This window comes from Pleurodeles waltl, chromosome 2_2 (assembly GCF_031143425.1).
Source record: "Pleurodeles waltl isolate 20211129_DDA chromosome 2_2, aPleWal1.hap1.20221129, whole genome shotgun sequence".
Taxonomy (NCBI): domain Eukaryota; kingdom Metazoa; phylum Chordata; class Amphibia; order Caudata; family Salamandridae; genus Pleurodeles; species Pleurodeles waltl.
In genome coordinates this window covers 1139127698-1139155127 of record NC_090439.1, presented here as the reverse complement: position 1 = coordinate 1139155127, position 27430 = coordinate 1139127698, and the positions used below count along the sequence as shown (strand labels likewise).

Here is a 27430-nt window from a genome sequence, read left to right as displayed (position 1 = left end):
AGTAGCCAAAGCACTCCTTGGTATTTTTACCAGATTAGGATTTCCTAAGGAAGTGGTTTCTGACAGAGGTACCAACTTCATGTCAGCTTTCCTGAAACACGTGGAATGAGTGTGGGGTGACTTATAAATTCACCACACCATACCATCCACAAACCAATGGTCTTGGGGAGAGACTTAACAAGACATTGAAGGGCATGATCATGGGGCTCCCTGAAAAACTCAAAAGGAGATGGGATGTCCTCTTGCCATGTCTGCTTTTCGCCTATGGAGAGGTGCCACAGCAGTGAGTAGGGTTTTCCCCCTTTGAGCTTCTGTTTGGCCATCCTGTTAGGGGACCACTAGCACTTGTAAAAGAAGGCTGGGAGAGAACTCTCCATGAGCCTAAACAAGATGTGGTGGACTATGTACTCGGCCCACGTTCAAGGATGGCAGAGCACATAGAAAAGGCAAGCAAAAATCTTGAGGCCAGCCAACAGCTCCAGAAGATGTGGTATGACCAAGAGACTGCTATGGTTGAGTTTCAGCCAGGGCAGAAAGTCTGGGTTCTGGAGCCTGTGGCTCCCAGGGCACTTCAGAACAGATGGAGTGGCCCTTACCCAGTTCTTGAGAAAAAGTCAAGTCACCTACCTGGTGGACCTAGGCACTAGCAGGACCCCCAAGAGGGTGATCCATGTGAACCGCCTCAAACCCTTTCATGATAGGGCAGATGTAAACATGTTAATGGTTACAGATGAGGACCAGGAAGCAGAGAGTGGACCTCTCCCTGATCTCCTCTCCACTGACCCTAAAGATGGCTCAGTAGATGGAGTTGTCTACACAGACACCCTCTCTGGCCAACAGCAAGCTGACTGTAGGAAAGTCCTACAACAGTTTGCTGAGCTCTTTTCTTTAACCCCTGGTCAGACACACCTGTGTACCCATGATGTGGACACAGGAGACAGTATGCCTGTCAAGAATAAAATATTCAGACAGTCTGACCACGTTAAGGAAAGCATCATAGTGGAAGTCCACAAGATACTGGAGTTGGGAGTGATCGAGCATTTTGACAGTCCCTGTGCTAGCCCAGTGGTCTTTGTCCCCAAACCTCACACAAAAATGGCAAGAGAGATGAGGTTTTGTGTGGACTACAGAGGGCTCAACTCTGTCACCAAGACAGATGCTCACCCCATCCCAAGGGCAGGTGAGCTCATAGACAAATTAGGTGCTGCCAAACACTTGAGTGCCTTTGACTTAACAGCAGGTTACTGGCAAATAAAAAGGGCACCTGGAGCAAAAGAGAAAACAGCATTCTCTACACCTTATGGGCACTACCAGTTTACTGTGATGCCCTTTGGCTTAAAGAATGCCCCTGCCACCTTCCAAAGGTTGGTGAATCAAGTCCTTGTTGGCTTGGAGTCCTTCAGTGCAACTTAGCTTGATGATATTGCTGTCTTTAGCTCCAACTGACAGGATCACCTGGTCCACCTGAAGAAGGTTTTGCAGGCCCTGCAAGCAGCAGGCCTCTCTATCATGGTATCTAAAAGTCAGATAGGGCAGGGTACTGTGATTTACTTGGGTCACCTTGTTGGTGAAGGCCAAGTTCAGCCACTCCAACCCAAGATCTAGACTATTCTGGACTGGGTAGCTCCAAAAACCCAGACTCAAGTCAGGGCATTCCTTGGCTGGACCGGGTACTATAGGAGGTTTGTGAAGGGATATGGATCAATAGTGACACCCCTCACAGAACTGACCTCCAAGAAAATGCCCAAGAAAGTGAACTGGACCGTGGACTGTCAAAAGGCCTTTGACACCCTGAAGCAAGCTATGTGAACAGCACCAGTTTATGCTAAGCAGTTGATTGTGCAGACAGATGCCTCTGAGCATGGGATAGGAGCAGTCTTGTCCCAAACAAATGATGATAGCCTTGACCAGCCTGTTGCTTTTATTAGCAGGCGGTTACTCCCCAGGGAGTAGCGTTGGAGTGCCATTGAGAGGGAGGCCTTTGCTGTGGTCTGGTCCCTGAAGAAGTTGAGACCATACCTTTTTGGTACTCACTTCATAGTTCAAACTGACCACAGACCTCTCAGATGGCTGATGGAAATGAAAGGAGAAAACCGTAAACTGTTGAGGTGGTCCATATCCCTACAGGGAATGGACTTTGTAGTGGAACACAGACCTGGGACTGCCAATGCTGATGGCCTTTCCAGGTTCTTCCACTTAGAAAATGAAGACTCTCTTGGGAAAGGTTAGTCTCATCCTCTTTAGTTTTGGGGGAGGGGAGGTGTAAGGAAATGCCTCTTTGGCATGGTTACCCTCTGACTTTTTGCCTTTTGTTGATGCCAGTTATCATTGAAAGTGTGCTGGGACCCTGCTAACTAGGTCCCAGCACCAGTGTTCTTTCCCTAAACTGTACCTTTGTTCCCACAATTGGCACAGCCCTGACACCCCGATAAGTCCCTTGCAAATGATACCCCTGGTACCAAGGGCCCTGATGCCAGGGAAGGTGTCTAAGGGCTGCAGCATGTCTTATGCCACCCTGGGGACCCCTCACTCAGCACATACACACTGCCTCATACCTTGTGTGTGCTGGTGGGGAGAAAATGACTCAGTTGACATGGCACTCCCCTCAGAGTGCCTTGCCCACCTCACACTGCCTGCGGCATAGGTAAGTCACCCCTCTAGCAGGCCTTACAGTCCTAAGGCATGGTGCACTCTTCCACAGGTGAGGGCATATGTGCATGAGCACTATGCCCCTACAGTGTCTAAGTAAAACCTTAGACACTCTAAGTGCAGGGTAGCCATAAAGAGTATATGGTCTGGGAGTTTGTCAAACACGAACTCCACAGTTCCATAATGGCTACACTGAAATCTGGGAAGTTTGGTATCAAACTTCTCAGCACAATAAATGCACACTGTTGCCAGTGTGGGATTTATTGCAAAATGCACCCAGAGGGCATCTTAGAGATGCCCCCTGAATACCAGTCCGACTCCTAGTGCTAGCCTGACCAGTCTCTGCCAGCCTGCCACAACTAGACGAGTTTCTGGCCACATGGGGAGAGTGCCTTTGTCACGCTGTGGCCAGGAACAAAGCCTGTACTGGGTGGACGTGTTTCTCACTTCCCCCTGCAGGAACTGTAACACCTAGCGGTGAGCCTCAAAGGCTCATGCCTTTTGTTACAGCACCTCAGGGCATCCCAGCTAGTGGAGATGCTCGCCCCTCCAGCCAGTGCCCCCACTTTTGGCAGCAAGGCTGGAGGAGATAATGAGAAAAACAAGGAGGAGTCAACCACCTGTAAGGACAGCCCCTAAGGTGCCCTGAGCTGAGGTGACCCCTGCCTTTAGTAATCCTCCACCTTAAGTTTGGAGGATTCCCCCAATAGAATTAGGGATGTGCCCCCCTCCTCTCAGGGAGGAGGCACAAAGAGGGTGTAGCCACCCTCCAGGACTGTAGCCATTGGCTACTGCCCTCCTGACCTAAACACACCCCTAAATCTAGTATTTAGGGGCACCCAGAACCCAGGAAATCAGATTCCTGCAACCTACACAAAGAAGGAGGACTGCTGACCTGAAAGCCCCGCAGAGATGACGGAGAAGATAACTGCTTTGGCCCCAGCCCTACCGGCCTGTGTCTAGACTCAGAGAAAACTGCACAGCAAGACATCCGACAAGGACCAGCGACCTCTGAAGCCTCAGAGAACTGCCCTGAAACCCAAAGGACCAAGAAACTTCCGAGAACAGTGGCACTGTTCACCCACAGCAACATTTTTGCAACAAAGAAGTAACTTTTAAAGAACTCACTCTTCCCGCCGGAAGCGTGAGACTTCACACTCTGCACCTGACGCCCCCGGCTCGAGCTCCAAAGAACCAAATCTACAGGGAGGACTCCCAGGCGACTGCAACCTCGTGAGTAACCCGAGACAACCCCCCCTGGATCCAGACAGCGACTCATGCAGAGAGAATCCAGAGGCATCCCCTGACCGCTAACAAGGATCCAGACGCCTGGACCAAGCACTGCACCCGCAGCCCCCAGGACCAGAAGGAACTGAACTTGAGTGCAGGAGTGACCATCAGGCGACCCTCTGCCTAGCCCAGTCAGTGGCTGGCCCGAGAAGCCCCCCTGTGCCCTGCCTGCACCGCTAGAGTGATCCCCGGGTCCCTCCATTGATTTCTATTACAGACCCAACGCCTGCTTTGCACACTGCACCCGGTCGCCTCTGTGCCGCTGAGGGTGTGTTTTGTGAGCCTACTTGTGTGTGTCTCCCCCCCCCCCCCCTCCCAAATGTGCTACAAAACCTCTCTGGTCTGTCGTCCAGGTACTTACCTGTTGGCTGACACCGGAGCACCCCTGTTCTCCATAGGTGCCTATGTGTTTTGGGCCCTCCTTTGACCTCTGCACCTGACCGGCCCTGTGTTGTGGTAACTTTGGGGTTGCCTTGAACCCCCAACGCTGGGCTGCCTATGCCCAGGAACTTGAACTTGTAAGTGTCTTACTTACCTACCTCCCCCAGGAACTGTTGAATTTTGCACTGTGTCCACTTTTAAAATAGCTTATTGCCCTTTTAGCTAAAACTGTGTATATTACTGCTCTAATTGAAAGTTCCTTACTTACTTGTGTGGAGTACCTTGCATTTTATGTAGTTACTTCAGATCTTGAATCTTGTGGTTCTAAAAAATAAATTAAGAAAATATATTTTTCTATATACAACTATTGGCCTGGAGTTAAGTCTTTGAGTGTGTGTTCCTCATTTATTGCCTGTGTGTGTACAACAAATGCTTAACACTACAATCTGATAAGCCTACTGCTCGACCACACTACCACAAAATAGAGCATTAGAATTATCTAATTTTGCCACTATCTTACCTCTAAGGGGGACCCTTGGACTCTGTGCACACTACCTCTTACTTTGAGATAGTATATACAGAGCCAACTTCCTACAATAACCCTATCAGACATCCTTCACCTTCTAAACAGCAGAGACTACATGACATAATTGGGTCTCCAGGATACCTGCTTCCACATAACCATTCACCCCAGGAATCCTTTGCTTTTTGTAGCCGGTGTCCATTATCAGCTCAGAGTTCTCCCTTTTGGACTGAAGTCAGCTCATCGAATCTTCAAAAATGTCTCGAGCCAGTGGCAGCTGCACTTCAAAAACAGGATTTTCAATTTTTTCCTACTTAGATGATTGTCTGCTGAAAACGCCAACACCCCATGAAACTTCCCAAGATACAAGGGCTTGTCTTGCACTGTCTTGCAGTCTAGGCCTTACGGTAAGCCACCGGAAATCATCCACCGTACCAACGCAAAACATGATCTTTCTGTGTGCAGTTCTCAACACAGTCCGGAAACAAAGATTATCTTTCAAAAGAAAGGCAACAGAAGTTATCCACTCTACCTCTGAAACTCTCCAAAAGAAAGTTTGTTTCAATTAGACTTCTTGTAGGAAAGTAGCCTCTTTCTAGCTTGGTTACCCCCACTTTTTGCCTATTTGTGTGTGTTTGACTGTGTTCACTGGGATCCTGCTAACCAGGACCCCAGCGACTGTGCTCTCTCCTCTAAATTTGGTTGCTGTTAACTTTTTCTCCCAACAATTAGCACACTGGTCCATCCTCCAGGACCCGACAAGCTGCTTCCAAGAAGAAAGGACTCTTCCGCAACATGGTTTCCAGGGCTCCTGTCAGCTTTGCAACAATTTCCTCACTGTGCATCCTCAGAAGACTGCAACTTTTCAGCCTGCACAAGAAGAAGGATTCTCCCTTGGAGTGAAGGAGTCACTTCACTTCGTCATGCCCAGCTGGTGGTGGTTGCTTCAGTTGGTTTTGAAGGCAATTTGAGACAAAAAAAGATTGCACGGATACCTCTGTCCACTCCACCAGAGAGGAAGGGGGGTTCTTATGACTTATCATGGAAATTCCCCTACGAGAGAACAGGAGTTACAGGTAAGAAAGTATTCCTTCTCTCATAGGGGATTTTCATGTATAGTCTTAAGCACTGAATTGAGTAGCAAGCCCGTCCCAACATATCACAGTGGGAAGACAGAGGTTCACTTAGGCAGTTTAAGCAAATGTATTTCTGAGTGAAACCTGCCTTAGTTCAGCATCAGCTCTAGTATCAGTCGAGGCAGTAGTGCTTGGTGAAAGTATGTACTGATTTACAGGTAGCTGCTTTGCAAAATTGTGGAATCAGGATATTGCGCATCTTGTGCCACCCTAAGGAATCCTCACCAAACACATGCACACTGCAGCTTGTGTGTGCTGGTGGGGAGAAAAAGATAAAGTTGACATGGCATCCCTCCCAGGGTGCCATGCCTACAACCCACTGCCTCTGGCATAGGTAAGTCACCCCTCTAGCATGTCTTACAGCCCTAAGGGAGGGTGCAGTATACCACAGTTGAGGGCATAGCTGCATGAGCAATATGCCCCTACATTGTCAAAGTCCATTCTTAGACATTGTAAGTGAAATGTGGCCAGACTGAGTACATGGGCTGGGAGTTTGTCATTACGAATTCCGCAGCTTCATGATGGCTTCACTGAAGTCTGGGAAGTTTGGTATCAAACATCTCAGCATAATAAACCCACACTGATGCCAGTGTGGGATTTATTGTAACATGCACACGAAGGGCATCTTAGAGATGCCCCCTATATTTTACCCAACCCTTTAGTGCAGGACTGACCAGTCTGTGCCAGCCTGATACTAACAGACAGGTTTTTGACCTCATGGGGTGAGAGCCTTTGTACTCTGTGAGGCCAGAAGCGAAGCCTGCTCTGGGTTGAGGTGCTTCACACCTGCTCATTGCAGGAACTGCAACACTTGTAGGTGAGCCTCAAAGGCTCAGGCCTCCTGTTACAGTCCCCCAGAGCACTCCAGTTAGTAGAGATACCCCCCCCCCCCCCCCCCCCCCCCCAGACGAAGCCCCACTTTTGCCAGCAAGTCTGGTGGGAAAATTAGGTAAAACAGGGAGGAGTGACTACTGCAGCTTGTGCCACCCTGGCGGTGTCCAGAGCTGAAGTGACCCCCTTCGTGCAGAATCCTCCATCTTGGTTTGAAGGACAGGGACCATTAGGGTTAGGACTGTCCCCATCCACAAAGGGAGGGAGTGGATACTGGAATGGTGTAGTCACCCTCAGGGACAGTAGCTACTGCCCCCTGTAATGCCCCTAAATGTAGGATTTAAGGGCTCCCCGGAACCTACCTCATCAGATTCCTGGTGACCTCAAGATGTGAAGAAAGAAGGACTGCTAAGCCGACCCCCTCAGCAGAGAACACTCCAGACACCAACTGACTTGGCACCAACCCTACCGGCCAGTCTTCAGTGTCAGAAGCCCTGCTACGAAAAGGTAACGCATCCTGCAGGACCAGTGACCTCTCGAAACTCCCAGAGGACTGCCTGCCTGCCCACCAGAGGACCAAGAACTCCAGAGGACAACGACCCTGTCCACAAGAAACTCCAAGAAGGACTCCAGAACTGCCCTGGAGTGAGTCCTGCCCACTCTGCACCAGATGCCCACAGCCCGTGTCTAGGTGGCCCACTGGACCAGAGCAGGTCCCCAGGCGATTCTGACCTTGTCTCCACCCTGGGTTGACCCCTCCTGTCCAACACGACGATGCCTGCAGCCTAAATCCGGAGAACCGGACGAAGATACCCGACGCCTCAAGGTACACCTGCAGCCCACTGGCCTTGGGGAATCTGTTCTTTAACTCCTGGGTAGACTTATCTTCTTGTGCTCTCTATTTCGTCTTCCACTTCAGTTATCTCAACTTTGCTAAATATGAAATAGACTTATTTACAGCCATACGGACTTCTTATACAATGACTGATTTGACTACTTGATGGAATAAGCTCATTTTGATACATAACTTCTCTCTAACATTTCACCATGCAAGATCTTGTTTGATTTGCTTACATCTGACTTTCCACACTTCTTGAATTTGTGATGGGTTCTCTGGTTCCACTGCACAGTTTGGTGCCTTGTGTCTCCAATGTCACTGACTAGATGACAGTGCACTTTGGGGTGTTTGTGTTTATCATTCACTTTGTCAATATGCTTTGTCTGTTAGTATTGATTTGGTATTTTGATATTTGTTTTTGCAACCTAGAAAAATTTGTCTACGACAAAACACGTGTTGGCTGCCTATGCTTCTTCACCTCACTCTGAAGCCCCACTGGCAGACTGTTTTTGCTGGCGACATCTTTCTTCTACTCCTTGAAGGAGAATCATCCCTCTGTCACACAGTGTGTGTCTGAAAAACTTCCTGCAGATGTCACAGGCGTTGAGAAGATGAGGAAGGTAGACTGATGAAACACACCTCACCTTCTCCTGCCACAATGAGAACACTTATCAAACAAAGAAGGCGTCTTATTTGACAAAGTGCCTCAGTTTTTTTGTAAAAAAATAACAGAAAAAAGCAGGGAAAGTAAAAAGACGTTGAGTAAAGGCGTTGTCACCAATTTCTGACAAGATTTTTTTGAGGGAAAAAATTGTACAAAAGGTTGAGCTCAAAGCTTCAGGGTCCTGTCATCAGGAGCTAGAAAAAAAGAACTAAAGCAACTGCCACCAGCTGGGCATGATGTGATACTGGTGGTCCCTAGGTTCTTAAAGGCACAAATTTTATTTTAGAAATATAATGGCATCCTTTGAGGCTACTCTGCCCTGTTCTCTCTCATCTCTATCATAAAACAGGGTTTGTGACCTGCTGCAGGGTCCCTGCATGTTGGCGGGACTATTCAGTGCTTATGATTATACATGGAAATCCCCTACGAGTGAAACAAAGAATTTCACTTTGACTATGAATAAGTACCTGTCCATATGAAGAATTGATTAATTGGCTTTGACTTCACATACAGGACATTTAGCTTCTTGCTGGACACTTGAAAATGTGATCATTTACTGCATGCCTCTCCAATATTATTGGCCAAATTTAAAACTGTGACTTTCAATGCACTTGAATTTTAAGAGCTACAAAAAAGCAACTTGTCTTCCTTACAAGGAAAACAGATCTTCAACATTTAGTGATTGGACTGGTAAATAAAGCACATCATTTCAAATGTTTGGAAATAATTTTTTTGTAGGTGTGATGGATTTAGATACTTCTGCACAAAACTGTCTTCTTTGGGCCTTGAAGGAGCAAGCAGACCTATGCAAGGCTTATTCCTGTTTGTATGTGTGCTGCCAAATGCAGCATGCATGCAAAGAGGAAAAAATGAAATAAGGAGAAATAAAGATATTTCTGCTTGTTACGCCAGCCTCAGGTAATCTCACCAGTCTGGTGCAAACCTATGCTTACAAGTCTTAATGTATATATAGAGTTGTCAAAACGCATGGATGGCTGCATGGGAACGCCCACGCACCACCCATGTAATGCCTACTTGATGCAAGGTAATGCACGACAGTGCATTGTGCTGCATGTGTGTGGTACTGTAAATCCCAAAATAGAATTTGCATCAAAGGTGTGCCAGGAAAGTGACATAGCCCAGGCACAAAATCTGGGCCTCAATTTATAGATTTTATTTTTTTTAACACACAAAAAAAACATAGGCAACAAAGAGAAATGGGACAGTAAATCTGTTCTGGTTAGTTGATTCCAAAGTCTGAATTTTAAAATATCTAATGGGGTTAAGTCACCTTCAGCAAAGATCTTCGATTTCCCAGTAAATCTGAGGGAATACTAATAATGGTAAGATAACTCCAGTGGTTCATGCATTTGCTGGAAAGATCTGTTTTTTGTCATTTCCCAGTTTTGACTTAAAGTAGCATAGAGGGTAAATGCGTCCCCTGCAAAGCACATCATGTAAGTGCAGATGACAAATTTTATGTGGATAGGTAAGTGGGTAACTGCTTTTAACCCACAGATCCCTTTGTTACTTGTAGTTGCATTGCAGTCCTTCTATAGCACAGTGAAATATGAACAGTGATATGTGACTCTTACACCTTGAAACCCTCACTGCCTTATGTAACATATCCTGTACATTGAGTTATAAACGTATGTTTTTTTTCGTCAATGTAATGTGTTCATGTGATGTAAGCCAGCGAGGGTGACTACCTGAGGTGAAGCGGCATCATGTTCCAGGTTTGAGTGGCGGGGTAGGAGAAGGATCTTCCTCCAGCTGTGTTCTTCCGGATCCTAGGTATGGTGGCGAGGGCCAGTTGAGTAGAGGGGAGTTGCCTGGGGGGTGTGTAGAAGGAGAAGCAGTGGTTGAGGTAGGCAGGTCCAATGTTGTGAAGGGCCTTCTAAGCGTGTGTCAGGAGTCTGAAAGTGATGCTTTTGTTGATAAGGAGCCAGTGTAGATCTCTTAGGTGGGCGGAGATGTGGCTGTGGTGGGCGATGTCCAGGATGAATTCTGGCTGCGGTGTTCTGTATTTTCTGGAGTCTTGTTTGGAGTTTCTTGTTGATTCCAACTTTTGCCGTAGTCGAGTTTACTGCTGACGAGTGCACGGGTGACTATTTTTCTCACGTTCATGGGGATCCACTTGAAAATCTTCCGAAGCAGGCAGAGTGTGTGGAAGCATGAGGATGAGACAGCGTTGACTTGGCGGGTCATAGAGAGCGAGGAGTCGAGAATGATGCCAAGTTTGCGTGCATGGTCGTTGGGAGTTGCGGCAGTTCGAAGGGCAATGGGCCACCAGGCGATGGGAGTAGGGTTGAAGATGAGGATCTCTGTCTTATCCGAATTGAGCTTGAGGCAGCTGTCGTTCATCCAGTCGGTTACTGCCTTCATTCCTTTGTGGAAGTTGCTTTTGGCTGTCAATGGTTTGTCAGTAAGGGAGAGAATTAGCTGAGTGTTGGCGTATGAGACGATGTTGAGCCCTTGGTGTTTTACTATCTTGGCGAGCGGGGTAATGTAAACATTGAAGGAGGGTGGGACTAAGAGAGGAGCCCTGGGGTACACCACAGCTGTTTTCTGTCAGTTTCGAGGTCAAAGGTGAGAGTTGGACTTTCTGGGTTTCTCAGACACCACATGGCTCTTGGGCCGATATTCGCACTCATTATGTGTAGGAAATTAGCCTCTTTCTAGCATGGTTACCCCCTACTTTCTGTCTGTTGTCAGTGTGTTTGACTGTGTCTACTGGGATCCTGCTAACCAGGACCCCAGTAGTTATGCTCTCTCCTGTAAATTGTAAATTTTTCTCCCCACAGTTGGCATACTGGTCCCTCCATGTAAGTCCCTAGTATATGGTACCTAGGTACCCAGGGCATTGGGCTTCCACGGGATCCCTAAGGGCTGCAGCAGTTATTCTGCCACCCATAGGGAGCCCATGCAAAAGGTTCCGCAGGCCTGCCATTGCAGCCTGTGCGAAAGGGGTGCATGCACCAGTTTTCACTACAGGTCACTGCATCGAGTCACTATAAGCCACCCCCATGGTAGGCCTTCCTGCCCAGGAGGCAGGGTGCGGGTACCTGTGTGTGAGGGCACCCCTGCACTAGCACAAGTTCCCATTTCAGAAATGTGTACATCTGCTACATGGAAGTCGGTTCACACCTTCACTAGACATTACAGGCTGCAGAGCAGATGCTCAAAGGACAAGCTCCTTTAATGATCTTTATCAGGTGATTGTGGAAGCGTTTCTGTTTTTCTTCTTATAATGTTTGGGATGGGCTTGCTATTCTATTCTGTACTTAAGACTATTGATGAAAATCCTCTAAAGAAAGGAAAACATGAATCACCTGTAATCTTGGCTCTCTGTCAAGGGAAGCCTCGTCTTAGTCATAAGCATCCTTCAGGCCTCCCAGGGTTAGAAATATTACAGCTATCCTCAGTCTTTACCCAGAACACTAAATGTTTCTGTAAAAATGACCCGACCTACCTGTCAGCTGTGTGGAATGAAAGGATACAGGGTGTATTAAAGGCACAGGGCCACTTTATATCTTATTATTTGCATAGCAGCCTATTGGTTAACACTGCCCCACTTTCCTTTTCCTTTTCTTTAAAAAAAAAAAAGTTTGTGAAAGATTTTCTACAATCACTTTTTCTATCAGTGGCTAATTTTCATGAATTGTATATACAGATATATGTATGTATTTAAAGTTCTCCGGAACCCTGTGGCTGGGCAGAACTATGCAATGCTTACAACTATGATGAGCATTCCCCTGGAAGAACTCTGGTTACAGGTGAGTAACTTTCCTTAAGGGGTTTGCGTCTTTGAAAGGAGCTTAAAGTGGACCAGTTTCGAGAGTCAAACCGAAATAGCAAAGTTATTTTGGGCACCAAGGAGTTTCAGCCTCATAAAGAGACAAAACAAAATCCCAAACAGTGACCATTGAGAGTTAGGTCCTGAGCTTGGTTTTTGCATGCCCACCATAGATTAATAGCAACACCCATTCACTTCAGAGAGGGTAGATTAGACACAGATCCATGCACTGGACTTATTGTGGCAGAGTCACAAGAGTGGCAACTGTTTGACAATCACCTCAACAGAATCGTAGGAAGCTTATCTTTGAAAAGGCTTCCCCTTACTTAAAAAGAGCAAAAAGCCACCTCTAACTCCATCATGTACTCCAGGTTTGCTGCTGAAATTACTTCTTACAGTTGCAGAGTCTATTGTGGAGCATGAGGTTTGCTGGCAATGAGCAATTGGGGTCTGTCCTGTAAAGGCATCTGTACATAATACATTCTCAGTAATTCAGCATGTTGCTTCCCACCCTGAAGTAACCATTGAAGAGGAAATAACTATTTTTTTGCTCATTTTTAAAACTTAGGTATTTGCCCTCTGCATTACAGAAAGCAAGTAATCACAATGTTAAAAGATAGTTCCTAGTTAGTATTTAGACTGTGGGGTGGCATTACGTTACTGCAGCATGCATTCACAACCCAGTGACACAGAACAAGCTGCCGATCCTTCTGACAGCATCCAGCTATTGCAGTCAGTAAGGTCAGATGTACGTATGGAACATCTGATTTGAATAGAGATCCAGAAGCACACAATACAGTAGTATAAGACTGTAGACACAAACTTATACTCATGCTATGCTCATTGTGCAAGTGGGTAGGCCCTAACAAATGCCCATGGACTCTTTCCTCTATGGGCTAATTGTTGTCTGATTTGGGAGTTGTAGCTAAACACTGTCCAAAGCTTTGTAATCTGGGCCATTCCCACACAGTCTGGTAAAATGTGCCGATTTGCCCACAGCCACACTGACGGTTCTCCATCCTAGCTCTACCCATCTTAACCAGTGTAATCTGGGCAAAGTAGGACTGATGTAGTAGTTTTAATTTAACCAAGTGGAAACCCTTTCATATGTTACCAACTCCCTCAAGGATGCCAGCGCTTCTGCCCATTCTTAATCCTCTAGCTTCTTCCTGAAATGCTGTAGGGCATCATGTGTGTTGTTGATGAATTCTGTAAACTTGAGACCAACATTAATTGGATGTGTCAAACCTGTTGTGGGGCTCGGTTCCAGTGTGAGTCGGTGAATGGCTCGCCTAGATCGCCCTCCCATTTACACCTCAAGGAGGCCAATGTTTTGGATCTGGCAGTTCTTGTGGGTCTATAAGCCAGTGCAATAAACTTTTGACTGTTCCCCATTCTTGACCACGTTTGCATTAGCTCATCAGTCAGTGGTTCAGTCTCATCCCCAATCCACATAAGGGCAGTGGTTTTAGTCAATGCAGCATGAGTCAATAATTGCATAGATGGCAAAGTGTATGCCTACGATATTCCGTCAGATGGCAAAAGGTGACCAGAGTCATAAAGGTCTCCTAGTGACTCTACTATTACAAGTCCAAGGGGACTTGTCCACTCTTTTAGCCAACTGAGTGAAATACAAGTGGATCCATAGGAAGCCCTTGGAAGCATATGTTGTGACACAGGGTCTCCAGCGCAAGTATCTTTGCCAAATATACCAGGCTTGCTGTGACAGACTGGATGTGTTCAGGGTTCTGCACTTTGTGTTGAACACATTCACAGACATCTGTGAGGGTCAGTCTACACTTAAGGTACACAAGCTCAAATGAAGCGACTGGAGTAAGCCATCCCACTCTGGAGCTGTACTACGAGGTGGTATGATTCAAAATCAAGGACTCTCAGTCCTTCCCCATGTAAAGGAAGGTGTAAGGTATCGAGGGCTACCTTTCTCTTATTTGGCCCATACCGGTTCTGTTAGCAGTGAGGGCAATTTCTAAAAAACTGGCAGTTAAGTCTCAGTGGGAAATTAGCAAAAAAAGTAGAGCAACCTGGGCAGCAGTATGATTTTGGTAAGAGCTACCCTACCTATAACAGACAGTGGTATCCTGTGCCAAACTTTTCTTGCAGATGTCCGTGCCCTCCCAAGATTGTCCAGAAGCACATCTTGCTGATCTTTGCACACCCTGCTCCCTAGATACTTAAACGTTTGTTCAACTAGGAGCCCAAGAACCATTGGAGAAGTCAGCAATCCAGTGCCCCTCTGTCAACATAAACAGTAGGACTTAGCCATGTTTGAGTGAATACCCGAGTATGCCCCAGATTTATGTATCTCATAGAGGAGTATTGGCAAGCCTGTGGTATGACTGTGCACAAAAAGTAAAATGCCATCCACATATTGCAAGATGGTATGTATGTCTCAGTGGATGGATACTCCCAGCTGTTGAATATAGCATGCCAAAGGCTCCATGGCCCGTGCAAACAACAGTGGGGAGAGAGGGCACCACTGTTAAGTTCCAGGCCGCACCAGCTAGGCATTGGAGACTACACTTCCCATCTTAAGTAGATCTTCTAGAGTTGCATAGAGAATCTGCACCCAAATAATTATATGTGATAGAGACTTGTAGCTGCAGAATTTCCCAGGCATCAGACTGGATCTGGAAGATTTTTGAGTGAGCAGTACCCCTGGGCGCCATTGGGTGCTTACGTTTTGTTCTGCAGTGCGTCTTCGGCACTGGAAGTGACGTTGCAGTCACCTGTATAGGCACCACCCAGGTGCGCAGAGATCAGTTACTCACTTTCTGCACCATTTATCGCTGATAAGAAGAAAGCCGGAGGAGTCCCCATCAGGTTCCACTCCGACTGCTCTGGTCACAGCTTCTGTGGGATCTTGTGGATCCAGTCATGGATCTGGACAAGCGCCAGTCGTGCCAACACGATTGTCTCTGGCGCCGTTCCCGACACTGATGCTCCCGGCACCACTGTCTGCGCCAGCACCACTCTCATCCTGGAAGACTCTGAGTCAGTGCCAATTCCAGTGCCAACAGGGCCCATTGGTACTAGGTCATTGCCTGTGCATATTCGGGAGCAGCCTGGTAGAGGGGAGAAATGGGACGGGTCATTGGCCCCCTTGGAATACCAGTTAGGCACCCCTACATTTATGGACTGGTATGAGGAACTTAGAGATACCAGTGTACTGAACACCTCTCCAGATACTTGATTGCTTTCTCCTCTGGCTACGGCGGGAGGAGCATCATGTGAAGTGGTGGTAAAGAGGGCAGCAGAGGTCCTTGACCTCGAACTACCTTCTGTGGCAGTCAAGACTAACTTCTTGACAGAAGTGCTTCAGCCTGGGGCTTCCTCATCTTAACCCCTACTGCCCTTCAACAAAGCACTAACTGATGTCCTGGTGGGAATCTGGTCCAAGCCCAGCACAGGGCCTCCTGTGAACAGGACAATTGCTCACCATCGCCCCGCCCCAGGTGATCCTAGTTTCCTAACCTAACACCCCACGCCTGAGAGCTTGATAGTGCAAGTCTCAGCTTCTCATGGTGCATTCCCTGCCGCACTCCTGGACAAGGAATCCAAAAGGCTGGACACCTTAGGAAAGAAAATATTTTTTTCCAACAGCCTATCATTGCGGTCGGTGAACACCGCATGCCTTTTCAGCTGCTACTCACACACCTTGTGGGATACGATTGCACACATTGGGATATGTGCTGCCACAGGTTCTGGAGGAGACCTGGGCCATTCTCTCCCAAGCAGTAAATGTAGGAGACTGGCCTGGTTTGTAGTGGGTACCTAAGGTACTTATACCAGGTCCAGTTATCCCTTATTAGTGAAATGTAGTTAGTGTGTAGAAGCCAGGCTCTCTAGGGGTAGTGTGAATGAGCAACCAAGGCCTAACTAAGAGACATGCAAAGCTCATGCAATACCACTGTAGTCACACAGTACTCACACGCATGAAAGAAAATACTCATTGTAACAAAAATAAAGGTACTTCTAATTTGGTGACACAAATGCCAAAAATACCATAGAGACTATACTCCCTTTGGAGGTAAGTAGTACACAAATTATTTACAGTAGAATACAGAAATAGCTGTAAAAACAGTTAGTAAACTCACAATAGTTAGAAAATGTACCTGGGGGGGAACACAAACCATATCCTAAAAGTGGAATGCAAAAGTCAATTTCCCACCTAGGCAAGTGTAGTGTGTAGAGGGGTGCTGGGAGTATTAGAAAACACCAAAGGTAAGTAATAGAACCCACCCCAGAGCCCAGGAGAGCAGGAGTAAATCACAGTAATTTTCCTAGAACACACGAGAGAAGATTATGCAGCAACCAGAAGAGACTGCAAGACGCAAACAAAGGATTTGTGGACCTGAAGACCTGTGGAAGAAGGGCACCAAGTCCAAGAAGCACTGAAGAGTCTAGGGATCACAGGAGCCCCTGCTAACCTGGATGAAGGTGCAAAAGAACCACTGGTACAGAACAGCAGTCAGTACTGTACCCAAGAAGACGCATGCATGTTCCTGGTTGGTGCAGAAGATGTCCCACGCCGGATGGATGATTGCAGTCTGGTTTGCGTTGCTGGATTCCACCAACAAGCCTTGGTGCTCGCGGTTAGCGGAAAATTGTGGTGCCCGGGACCAGGAGGGACCTGGTGGACTCTACCCAGGAGGGAGGTCAGAGTGGGCTCTCAGTAACTCAGAGAGCCCTCTGAAGACCAGGCAACACGCACAGGAGTCCCACAGCTCGGGGACAAAGAAGGTGCAAAAGGGAGGCCCATGCAGTACAACATAAAGGGATCCCACGCTGCCGGAGAACCACGCAGGAAGCTGTGCGTCGCAGGAAGGAGTGCCGGGGGCCGGTGCTGCACGGTGCCCAAAAAAGTTTGTGGAAAGATGCCAACAAGCCTTGGCAACTGCAAAACACCTGGTGCACGGGGTACTGTCTTGCATGGGAAGGCAAGCTCTTACCTCCACCAAAGTTGGACATCAGGACTATCAGAACCACTTCAGTCCACTACCTGTGATGCTGGATCCACGCACTTCGTCAGGAGAGGGTCCCCAAGCCACTGGTCGTCGCTACAGAGGGGTGCCTGCTGAAGCAGGGAAGTGACTTATTCACTTCAAGGGAGATTCCTTCGTTCTTCTGGTGCAGGCTGAAGACTGGCTGTCATCAGAGGATGCATGACTAGGAAACAGTTGCTGGCAGGAGCTGAAGATACAATGTTGCAGAAGTCGTCTTTGCTTCTTCGTTGCAGTTGTAGAGTTCCTGGAGGGTCCAGATGCAGTTTCTTAGGTAAGAAGGGGGAAGGAGTCTTGCAATCCGAATCTGAAGAACCACCCAAGAGAGAGACCCTAAAAAGCCCTGAAAGGGGAATTGGTCAGCTAAACAGGTAAGCACCTATCAGGGGAGGGCTCTGACATCACCTGCTGGAACTGGCCTCTCAGATGCTCCCAGAGTTCCCTGCCAACTTAGAATCCAATTTGGCAAAACCCAGGAACCCTCTGGAGGAGCTCTGAGCACCACCCCTGGGTTGGTGATCCCCTTTCCTTTGTTCAGTTTTGCCCCAGAGTAGTGACTAGGGGTCCCTAAACCGGTGTAGACTGGATTATGCAAGGAGGGCACCATCGATGCCCTTCAAAGCATTTCAAGAGGCTCTGCGAGGCTACCCCTCCCATGCCTGTAACACCTATTTCCAAAGAGAGATGGTGTAACACTCCTCTCCCAAAGAAAATCTTTTGTTCTGCCTTCCCGGGCTTGAGCTGCTCAAACAGAAAGGCAGAAACCTGTCTGAGAGGTGGCAGTAGCTGGGGCTGCCTGGAAAACCTCAGAAGGCTGTAATGGCAGTACTGGGGGTCCTCTAAGGAGCCCCCAGAATGCCTTGAATCATACAACCAATGCTTGCAAAATCTTTGGGGTTTGATTCCAACTTTTGATACCAAACATGGCCATATTCAGAGTTACCGTTGTGGAGCTGGACATAGGTAGTGACCTATGTCCAGTGCATGAGTAAAATGGCATCCCCACACTCACGAAGTCTGGGAAAATGGTCATGGAGGTCGTGGGGGCACCTCTGCTCCCTTTCAAATCTTCCCCTTCTCTCTTCTTCCAACCCAGGATCAGCTGATGGAGGATCATCTATCCTTGATCCGTGAGGAAGTTACAGCCCTTTTGGCCATAAGAACCAGAAAGAGGTTTCTGGTATCAGTAGTAGGCAGTGGTTGATATTCCTGCTTCTTTCTGATACCCAAAAAGAACAAGAGTCTTCGGCCTATCCTGAATCAATCTCTTCCCCAGAAAGGAGAAATGCACCCTTTGGCTCAGGTCTTGTCTGCTCTAGACCAAAGAGACTGGTTGTTAGCATTGCACTTACAGGATATGTATTTCCACATTTCCATCCTGCCTGCCCACAGATGTTACCTGCGGTCAAAGGTAGGGCACTGGCACTTTCAGTTCACTGTGCTCCCCTTTGGCCTTACCAGCACCTCTTGGTGTTCACCAAGGTGATGGCGGTGGTTGCAGCTCATCTGTGAGATTAGGGGTTTCAGTCTTCCTCTATTTCAATGACTGGCTGTTGAAGGGGGCTTGTCCCAGGCTGTCATCTCCCACCTCCAGCCTATTGCGGACCTCCTGTATTTGCTGGGACTCACTATAAATGTGTCAAAGTCACACCTGGTTCCTTCTCAGATGCTCCATATTATTGTAGCTGTTCTGGACACAGTGCAGTTTTGGGCTTATCTTCCCGAACTGTTTGTCCAGAATATACAGGCTATGATACAGATGTTTCAGCCTCTGTCCTTTAATTCGGTGAGAATGACTGAGGCTGCTGGGCCTCATGGCCTCTGCATGCTGCTGGTGAATCATGCCAGGTGGCATATGCAGCCAGTGCAGTGGGCCACCTGAAGTTTCAGTGGGCGCAGCATTGGGGAAATCTCTCAGACAAGGTCCAGAAATGCACAAGATCTGCAATGGTGGCTAAAGAACAGAGATTGAGTTACATGCCAAATTCTCACCCTTTCCCAACAAGATTACACAGTGGTGACAGATTTGTAATTCCTGAGATGGGGTGGCCATCTGAAAGAGGTGAAGGTCAGAGGACTCTATTCTCCAGGGGAATCCAGACCCTCATCTTGCTGGAGCTCCTTAGGATCCGGCTGGCAATGTAAGCAGTTCTTCCCTCTGTCAAGGGGAAGATAGTGCAGGTGTTCACAGACAACACCACCCCCATGTGGTACTACATCAAGCAGGGCGGGTTGGGGACCTTTTGTTAAGAGGCCCTGCATCTCTGGACATGACTGGAACAGCAGGGTGTAACTCTGGGTTCTCCACCTGAATCTGTCAACTCTCCACCTTTTTGTATGCAGATTGAGCGGCAGCACTTGACAGCCTTTAGCCTTCCTCCCAAAGTCTGCAATGTTATCTTGGCAGCCAGATGTCTCTCCACCAAGATGGTGTACTCCTGCCGGTGGCAAAAATTTGTATTATATTATGCAGAAAAGTCTATTGACCCTCTTTAAGTCCCTCTTTCTGATATTCATCTCTTCATCCTTACCTTGCCCAGCAGAGCTCAGCTCTGGGCACTCCTGAGGGCTATCTTTCTGCTCTGTCCTGCAGCTGCCTGGCCATCCCTCTTTATTTAAGTTTCCTATTGTAAATAGGTTTCTCAAAGAGCTTGTACATATGTTTCCTTATCACCCTTTATCATGCCTCAGTGAGGCCTTAATTTAGTTCTCACCTACTTTGTGTGCTCCCTTTGCACTGTTGCACAATTGTCCCCTCCAGCTGCTTACCATCAAGAAAGCCTTTTTAGTGGCAATAACACCTGCACGGAGGGTGAGGGAGATGCAGGCTTTGTCATCCAACCCTCCTTATGTGTTTTTCTAGATAAAGTGGTCATTTACACCAGAGCCTCCTTCCTGCCGAAAGCGGTAACTCCATTTCATTTCTGACAGTCTGTCACCCTGCCCACCTTTTATGCACCACCACATCCCTCTAAAGAAGAGTATTGACTCCACCGTTGGACCCAAAAAGAATGTTGTTCTACCTTGGCTGCACAAGAGAGTTGTGGGTGGACAACCAACTCTTAATGGGCTATCTTGAAGCAAAGAAAGGTCAGGCAGTACATAAGTGAACCATTCCGTTCTGGTTCATTCTCTCTATAAAGATCTGCTACTTCCTGGCTAAAAGCAGGCTCCTGAGGGCTTACGTGCTCATTCTACCAGAGGAAAAGCTGTGACCGTGACGTTGGCTCATGGAGTCCAGGTCCTGAACATCTGCCAGACAGCAACATGGGCATCCCTGCATGTATTTGCAAAACACTACTGCCTGGATAGTCAGGTCCGTAGAGACAGGCATTTGCCAGTTTTATTCTGCAGGACTGTAGTCTAATTAATTTATCCACAGTCCTCCGCCAGGATGGCTTTGCTTGGGTATCTATTCAAAGGTAAGGAATCTACAGCTAGAAGTTTCTATCAGATGAACAAGTTACTTACCTTCGGTAACACATTATCTGGTAGATATTGTATCTAGCTGCAGATTCCTTACACCCACCCATGCCTCCCCGCTCTACTAACATATTTTCTAGTGTTAAGGTTGATCTCTTTCAGGGCCCTAGTCTGGACGCACATTCGTCAGGACACTTTATGGCTTATTGCTCCTGGCGCGGAAGGTCGTGAAAAGTACTGATGTCCACTTGACTGGGTGGCGCCTATATAGCTGAACACGATGTCACTTCTGGCACCAGCGATGAAGACGAGGCCCATGAAAGCCACCCGACGACGCACAGGGGTTCTGTTCACACAAACATCTTTCAAATTCAAAGGGATGGAATCTGTAGCTAGGTATAGTCTCTACCAGATAATGCATTACTGAAGGTAAGAAACCTGTTAACCACCGCCAAACTCCATATGGCATAGGATTTGATCTACAGATGTTTCAAGTTAGCAGCCGCCCGAGGTGAGTTAACATTGATGCTGCTAATGATGTGAAATAGTAAACTTATATTCAAGACAGTGATGCAGCCAGAGACAAAACCCACGTTGATCATGGTGAATCAAGATGGGCAGTACTCCAGGCAGCCTGTTGGCCAGGATCTTCCCTGAGATGCAGAAGTGATAGGACAGGTCTGGGATGCATATACCTTACTCCTTTTCAGACCTTCAGGCAACCCATGCCCTGACAAATACTCAATTTTACAAGTACCTCCAACTTCGACACACACTTTTCACTCATGTCTCAATCCCTGAAACTTTACCAGGTTATAGTTCCCTGGAAGCTAAGCTCCTTATTGGTAACTTTGGCCATGGAGGGATTTCCCAGATTTACCAGAGATTGGTTGGAGAGATGGTTGATTCTCATTGATTATGAGAATTGGAGAGATGCCTTGATGGCACCTCGCTAGTTCACTATCTCTACTCGACCGTGATTGATACAAATATACTATCTTTATTCTGCCTACCTATCCCTAGTGCGGTTGCACCAGCCGGGCCTTTGCCCCAACTCTTCCTGCCCCTGGTGTTGAAGGTTTCCCTTTCCCTCCTGTTTATATTGCTTGAAGTGTTTGAGGGCTCTGGGGGCATGAAGGATGAGAGGTCCTTTTTGGGTACGGCCCTCCGTGTCGCTAAACGGGATATTGGTGCGCATTGGATGTCCCCTACCCCTCCTTCACTGTCGGGATGGAGATAAGGAGTAGCCTGGTGTGCACAACAGGAGTGTGCAGCTTACAAGGCCAGGGCTGCTCCCGTAAATATGGATGGGTTTGGGGGAAGTGGTCAGGTCTGTTTGCTTGAATATCGTATTTGGTGCAGGACTCTGGGTTGTACTTATTATGCTGCTTCTATACTACTTGAGAGTTGCTGTTGTGTCATCGCCACCTTTTTTTGTGTCTTGAATTGCCTGTGTGTCACCCATTTATCTTTGCCACTTTGTGGTTTAAAATCAATAACATTTGTTTATCAAAATAAAATAAAGACACTTAGCATGTTCAGATGATAAATGCAGCTGCTGTGCAATTGTATGCTTTGAAAATATTCAATAAAAAGATTTTGAACTACAACCCCGCCACAAGACTAATTCGTGTAGAAAGACGTATGATACTTGAGTCTATGGTTGTGAACACCAGCAATGAAAACATAATTTATGCGGAGGTAGGGAGATGGCCTGCCCACTGACAGCAAAAAAAGATTGATTTAGCAGGATTGAAAGCAGTACTTGCAGTAGCAGTGCAGCGATGTATTGCTAATGCCCAGCTCTCTCAGGCAGCTAAGATAGATGTGTTTGGGGAGAGATGGAAGAACTGCTAGAACATCTTCCCAAGACTTGTGGAAAAATAACTTGGTAAATTTGCTAACAGGGCGAAACCAATACAAGTGCTGTTATTCATTGTGCACTAGTCATTACCAGCATATCATTCTGGAGATATGCAAAGCATTAGATTGCTGACATTCACTCAGAGATCCAGGAGCATCTCATGACCATGATATTCGAGGGTACCTCCTACTGGTTCCTTGCTTGGAAGTTATAAAAGCCTACAGAACTGCAAGCTCTATGGGGGCATTGCAACAACAGCTACCATTGCATACGGGCTCTCCCATTTCAAGGCAATCCTTTTACTCTCATCAGACATACCACACTAACCAGCAGCAATTCAATCAGCCTTATCAGTATAAAGAGATAGATTTTATGGTAACTCATGATGCAAAATGAGAGGATCTTGAGGAAGTGGCAGTGACTCAGTGCACGTTCCACTGAATACACAACACCTCTGAGGAGTAAATTGAGTCAGAAAATGTCAGATTAATAGGTGCCTTCCACAGTTAAATATGGCATAGAGCCCCTGGATCTACCATCAAAAAGTGACAGGCAAAATAAAGATCATCCACACCTACTCGAAAAAAATGCTTCCTTTGTTTCAAGGATGTGATCAAGGGTGTGCTACCTGCAGAAATTAGACAAGGGAGTTGTATTCAGTTTTATTTTCATATCCCCCGCAAAAGTGTGTCATAGACTAGACTTCTCAACTGCTGTGACCTCAAATAATTTCAAAATTACTACTCCCCCAAAAGGTCATTCCACTGTTGCAGTAGGGTGGCTACCTCACCAATAGATATCAAGTATGCTTATTTCGAAGTGTGCATGTGTCCAGATCATTGCAAATATCTATTTTTGGAACTGGGAAAGTATGCTAACTGCAAAATTCTTTCTTTTGCCATCAAATTACTTCTGACAGTTTACACACAATGCTGGCAGCATATTAACACTGTCTAAACATTCATGTCTACTTGCAGATGACTGGATAGTAAAAGGGACAATTCAGCAGAAATGGCAATACTGCACTATAGGAAAGTCACTCTTTTTGGCATGGTTACACCCACTATTTGCCTGTTACCAGTGTTCTTAGACTGTGTTCACTGGGATCCTGCTAACCAGGACACCAGTGATTCTACATTTGGTTGCCTTGGTACCCTTTACACCCCACAATTGGCATACTGGTGGACCTCTGTAAGTCCCTTATATTTGAATCTTAGGTACCCAGGGCATTGGCACACCATGGCTCCCCCATGGGCTGCAGCATGTATTATACCACCAAAAGAAGCCCATTCAGACTGCCTCTGAAGGCCTGCCATTGCAGCCTGCGTGAAAAGGTGCATGCACACTTTCACTGCTGGTCAGTGCACCAGGTCAGTGTACGTCACCCCAGAGGGCAGGGCCGCAGGTCCTTCTGTGTGAGGCACTCCTACATGAACAGAGGTGCCCCTACGAACTCCAGTCCCAATGCACTGGACTTTGTAAGTGTGGGGAAGCCATTTCACCTGTGTACTGGCCACAGGTCGCTACCTATGGTCCAGGTTCATAATGGTAACTCCGAACCTAGGCATGTTTGGCATTAAACATGTTGGAATCATACCCCAATACTAGTGTCTGTATTGGTGGCATGAGAGGACCCCCAAGTATTGCTTCTACCTGTCTTCCAGGGTTTTACGAGCAGCCCACGCTCCTGCAGCCCCTCAGATGGGTTTCTGCCCTCCTGCTGCTTGACCAGCTCAAGCAGGGGAAGGCAGAACAAAGGACTTCCTGTGGGAGAGGGGATGCAACACCCTATCCCTCCGAAATAGGTATTACAAGGTTGGGGACGGGTATTCTCCCACACCACCAGTTTGTTTTGAAGGTCACAATTGATGCCTTCCCGACTCTGGCCCGAAACCATCAATCAATCAGAGCATTTGTAAAGCGCACTACTCACCCGTTAGGGTCTCAAGACGCTGATGGGGAGGGTGGGGGGAACTGCTACTGATCGAACAGCCAAGTCTTGAGGTGCTTCCTAAAGGTAAGTAGGTCCTGTGTCTGTCGTAGGAGGGTGGGAAGAGTGTTCTACGTCTTGGCGGCGAGGTGGTAGAACGATCTGCTGCCAGCGGTTATTCTGTGGCTGCGTGGGACGGTGGCGAGGGCTAGCGAAGCTGTCGGGTCGAGGTGTAGAAGGAGAGGAGTCTGTTGAGGTATTCTGGTCCAGTGTTGTGTAGTGCCTTGTGAGCATGGGTGAGGAGTTTGAACGTGATTCTCTTGTTGACGGGGAGCCAGTCCAGATCTCTCAGGTGGGCTGTGATGTGGCCGTGGCGAGGGATGCCCAGGGTGAGGCATGCAGAGGCGTTCTGTATGCGTTGCGGTCTTTTCTGGAGCTTGGCTGTGGTTTCTGTATAGAGGGCGTTGCCTTAGTCCAGTTTGCTGCTTACGAGGGCTTGGGTGACCATCCTTCTGGTTTCAGTGGGATCCATTTGTAGATCTTCCAAAGCATGCAGAGGGTGTTGAAGCAGGAGGAAGGGACTGCGTTGACTTGCTACGTCATTGATAGCGATGAGTCCAGGATGAATCCCAGGTTGTGTGCGCTGTCGGTGGGTGTCGGTGCGGTTCCCACTCAACCACACCAACACCCAAAGGAAAGGGGAGTGACCACTCCCCTGTCCATGACCACCCCAGGGGTGGTGCCCAGAGCTGCTCCAGGTGGCCACTTGATTCTGCCATCTTGAAAACAAGATGTACAGAACCCGCTGGGAGCATCTGGTTGGTTGGGGCAGGTGACTGTCGTTAATGACCCCCTCAGATAGGTGGTCACACTGCAGAGTGACAAAGCCCCCTGTTACGGCTATTTAGGGACTCCCTTGCGGGTGGGTCCCCAGATTCGGTGTGCAAGACTCAACCAGGACTCTTCTGCATCAACCTCTTCTGCTCCTGGCCACCAGAACCGCTGCTGGACTTCACAGGAACCAAACAAGCCTGCAACCCCTGAGATAACCTTGCCTTACAACATTGTTTCTCTGGCTCCTTCCAGCAATTGCAACATTTCCACAGCTGTGCATCCTCTAGGGTCCGCAAGACCAAAGAAGTAAGGAGGAATCTCCCTTGGAGTGAAGGAGTCACTCCCCTACATCTGCAGGCACCTAAGGGAACGATGTCTGACTGCAGGGATCTGCTCTCCACAGGAACTGCGTCAATCCTCCAACACAGGAGGTGGTTCTGAGTGGTCTTCCCTGCCTTGGGTCCAACTTGGGAGACGATGAGCCCTTGCCTCTCCTTGCAGGACAGAACCCCTGTGCCCTGCAACTCTTGCAGTAACCAAGGCTTATTGACTCCAAAGGATCTTCAGGCTCCATGTAGCCCGGCCTCCAGCACTTCATCCTTGCAAGGACAGTCTCTCCTTTGCTGCACCAGGGTTGTGGGACTCCTTTCCAGGTGTGCTGACTGGGCCTCACTGCAACTTACTGTGCCTGCTGCCAATGGGTTGCCTATGGGGGTTACGGCTCGTTCTACTGGCTCTCCCGACTGCTGAGCGTCAGCCCGGGCTACCCTCCAAGGGTTGAGTCCCTTGGACCTTGCTGGTGCTCTTCTCTGCAAATCCTCTTCTGCCCAGATTTGCCAAGGCTTGTTGGTGGTCCTTCTAACCACTGCCCGAATGCGACCCGGCGACTGGCATGTGGTAGCTTTAGAACAACTTCAGGGACTCTTCAGCCCCTGGGCTCCACCACTGGCCTTCATCATCCACCGTCGACCTGGATCTTCATCCACAGAAGGGTGGGTAGTGACTAATGCCCCACATGGACACTCCTATGCGGACTGGACTCTGTCCCCTCCTTTTGTAGGTGTACTTCATCCAGAATCCACCCTTGAATTCCACTGGACTAATCCTGTTCTTGCGAAGTTCATTTTCTAAGTCCTCTTGTTAGTCTATGGGAAGACAAGGCAACATACATCTGTTCTCCTGGTCGCTGGGGGTCATCTAGGTACTCACCTCTTGGGGGTCCCGAATTCTCCCAGCTCCTTTCTAACTACTCTACATCCTTGGGTGGGGGATCTGTCTTTGCATTCCACTATTTCAGTCGGTTTTGCCCCCCTCTAGCTATTTTCTATTTCCTGCCAATGCTTCTTGTTTTTCAATGCTCATTCCTAGTGCTTACCGTGTGTGTATAGTGTATACATACCTCCAGTTGTGGGACTGCCTATTGTAATCTAGTTCAGTGTTACTGTAATAAAGTACCTTTATTTTTGCAACACTGTGTGGCTCCTCTCATGTGAGGTAAGCTGCTGTGTGACTGCTGTGGTATTGCAAGTATTTTATACTCCTAGATAAATAGTGGCTGCTCACCGCAGCTACCACTAGAGAGCCCTTGCTTCCTAGGCACTGTCTCACTAACTAATAGTGGTTGCCTGGACCTGATATAAGGTGCAAACTCAATAGGTGCCCATCACACACCGTTTGGGGGCATTACAACTGCACATCCACAGTCCAACCAGCAAGGTTGTCATCTGTTAAACCCAATTATATCACTGTGGAGATAGGGCGCATTAAACCTTAAATTGTGGCTTCTTACATCTTTCAGAGGAAGATCCGTCCTTTCTCAGACAAGAGATATTCCCCTTTTATGGGTGCTTGTTGTGCAGGAAATAAGTGTTTTTCCCATTATTTTAAATATCAGAACCCTCTTAATGCATTGATTGCGAATATTATAACTCATCTCATGATATTAAAATTGTCAGGCATGGCTTACATATAAGAGTACATTTATTGGCTGTGGCAGTCACAATCTGTTTATAAAACTCTAGTCACAAAGGCATTTATGGAATTATAAAAATAATTATTCCTCCAAAATTATCCCAACACCTTCTTGGGATCTAGACAACAAGACTATAATAGGCTCACAATTTGAGCCATCAAATTCCTTCTGTCTGCAGTATCGCAGTTAGAAAGTGGTATTCCTGTTAGAAATAACTTTGTTTCTCTATATATTCTGGAGGCAGTTTTAGTGAGCAGACAGATGTACTTCAGGTGCCA

At 47.6% G+C, this 27430-nt stretch overlaps 1 protein-coding gene across 1 annotated transcript in view; it reads left to right on the top strand.

Annotated features, from left to right (window-relative positions):
• MROH1 (maestro heat like repeat family member 1) overlaps nt 1-27430 on the top strand; it is a 1237492-nt gene that overhangs the window by 392201 nt on the left and 817861 nt on the right. The gene's annotated exons all lie outside the window — the stretch shown is intronic.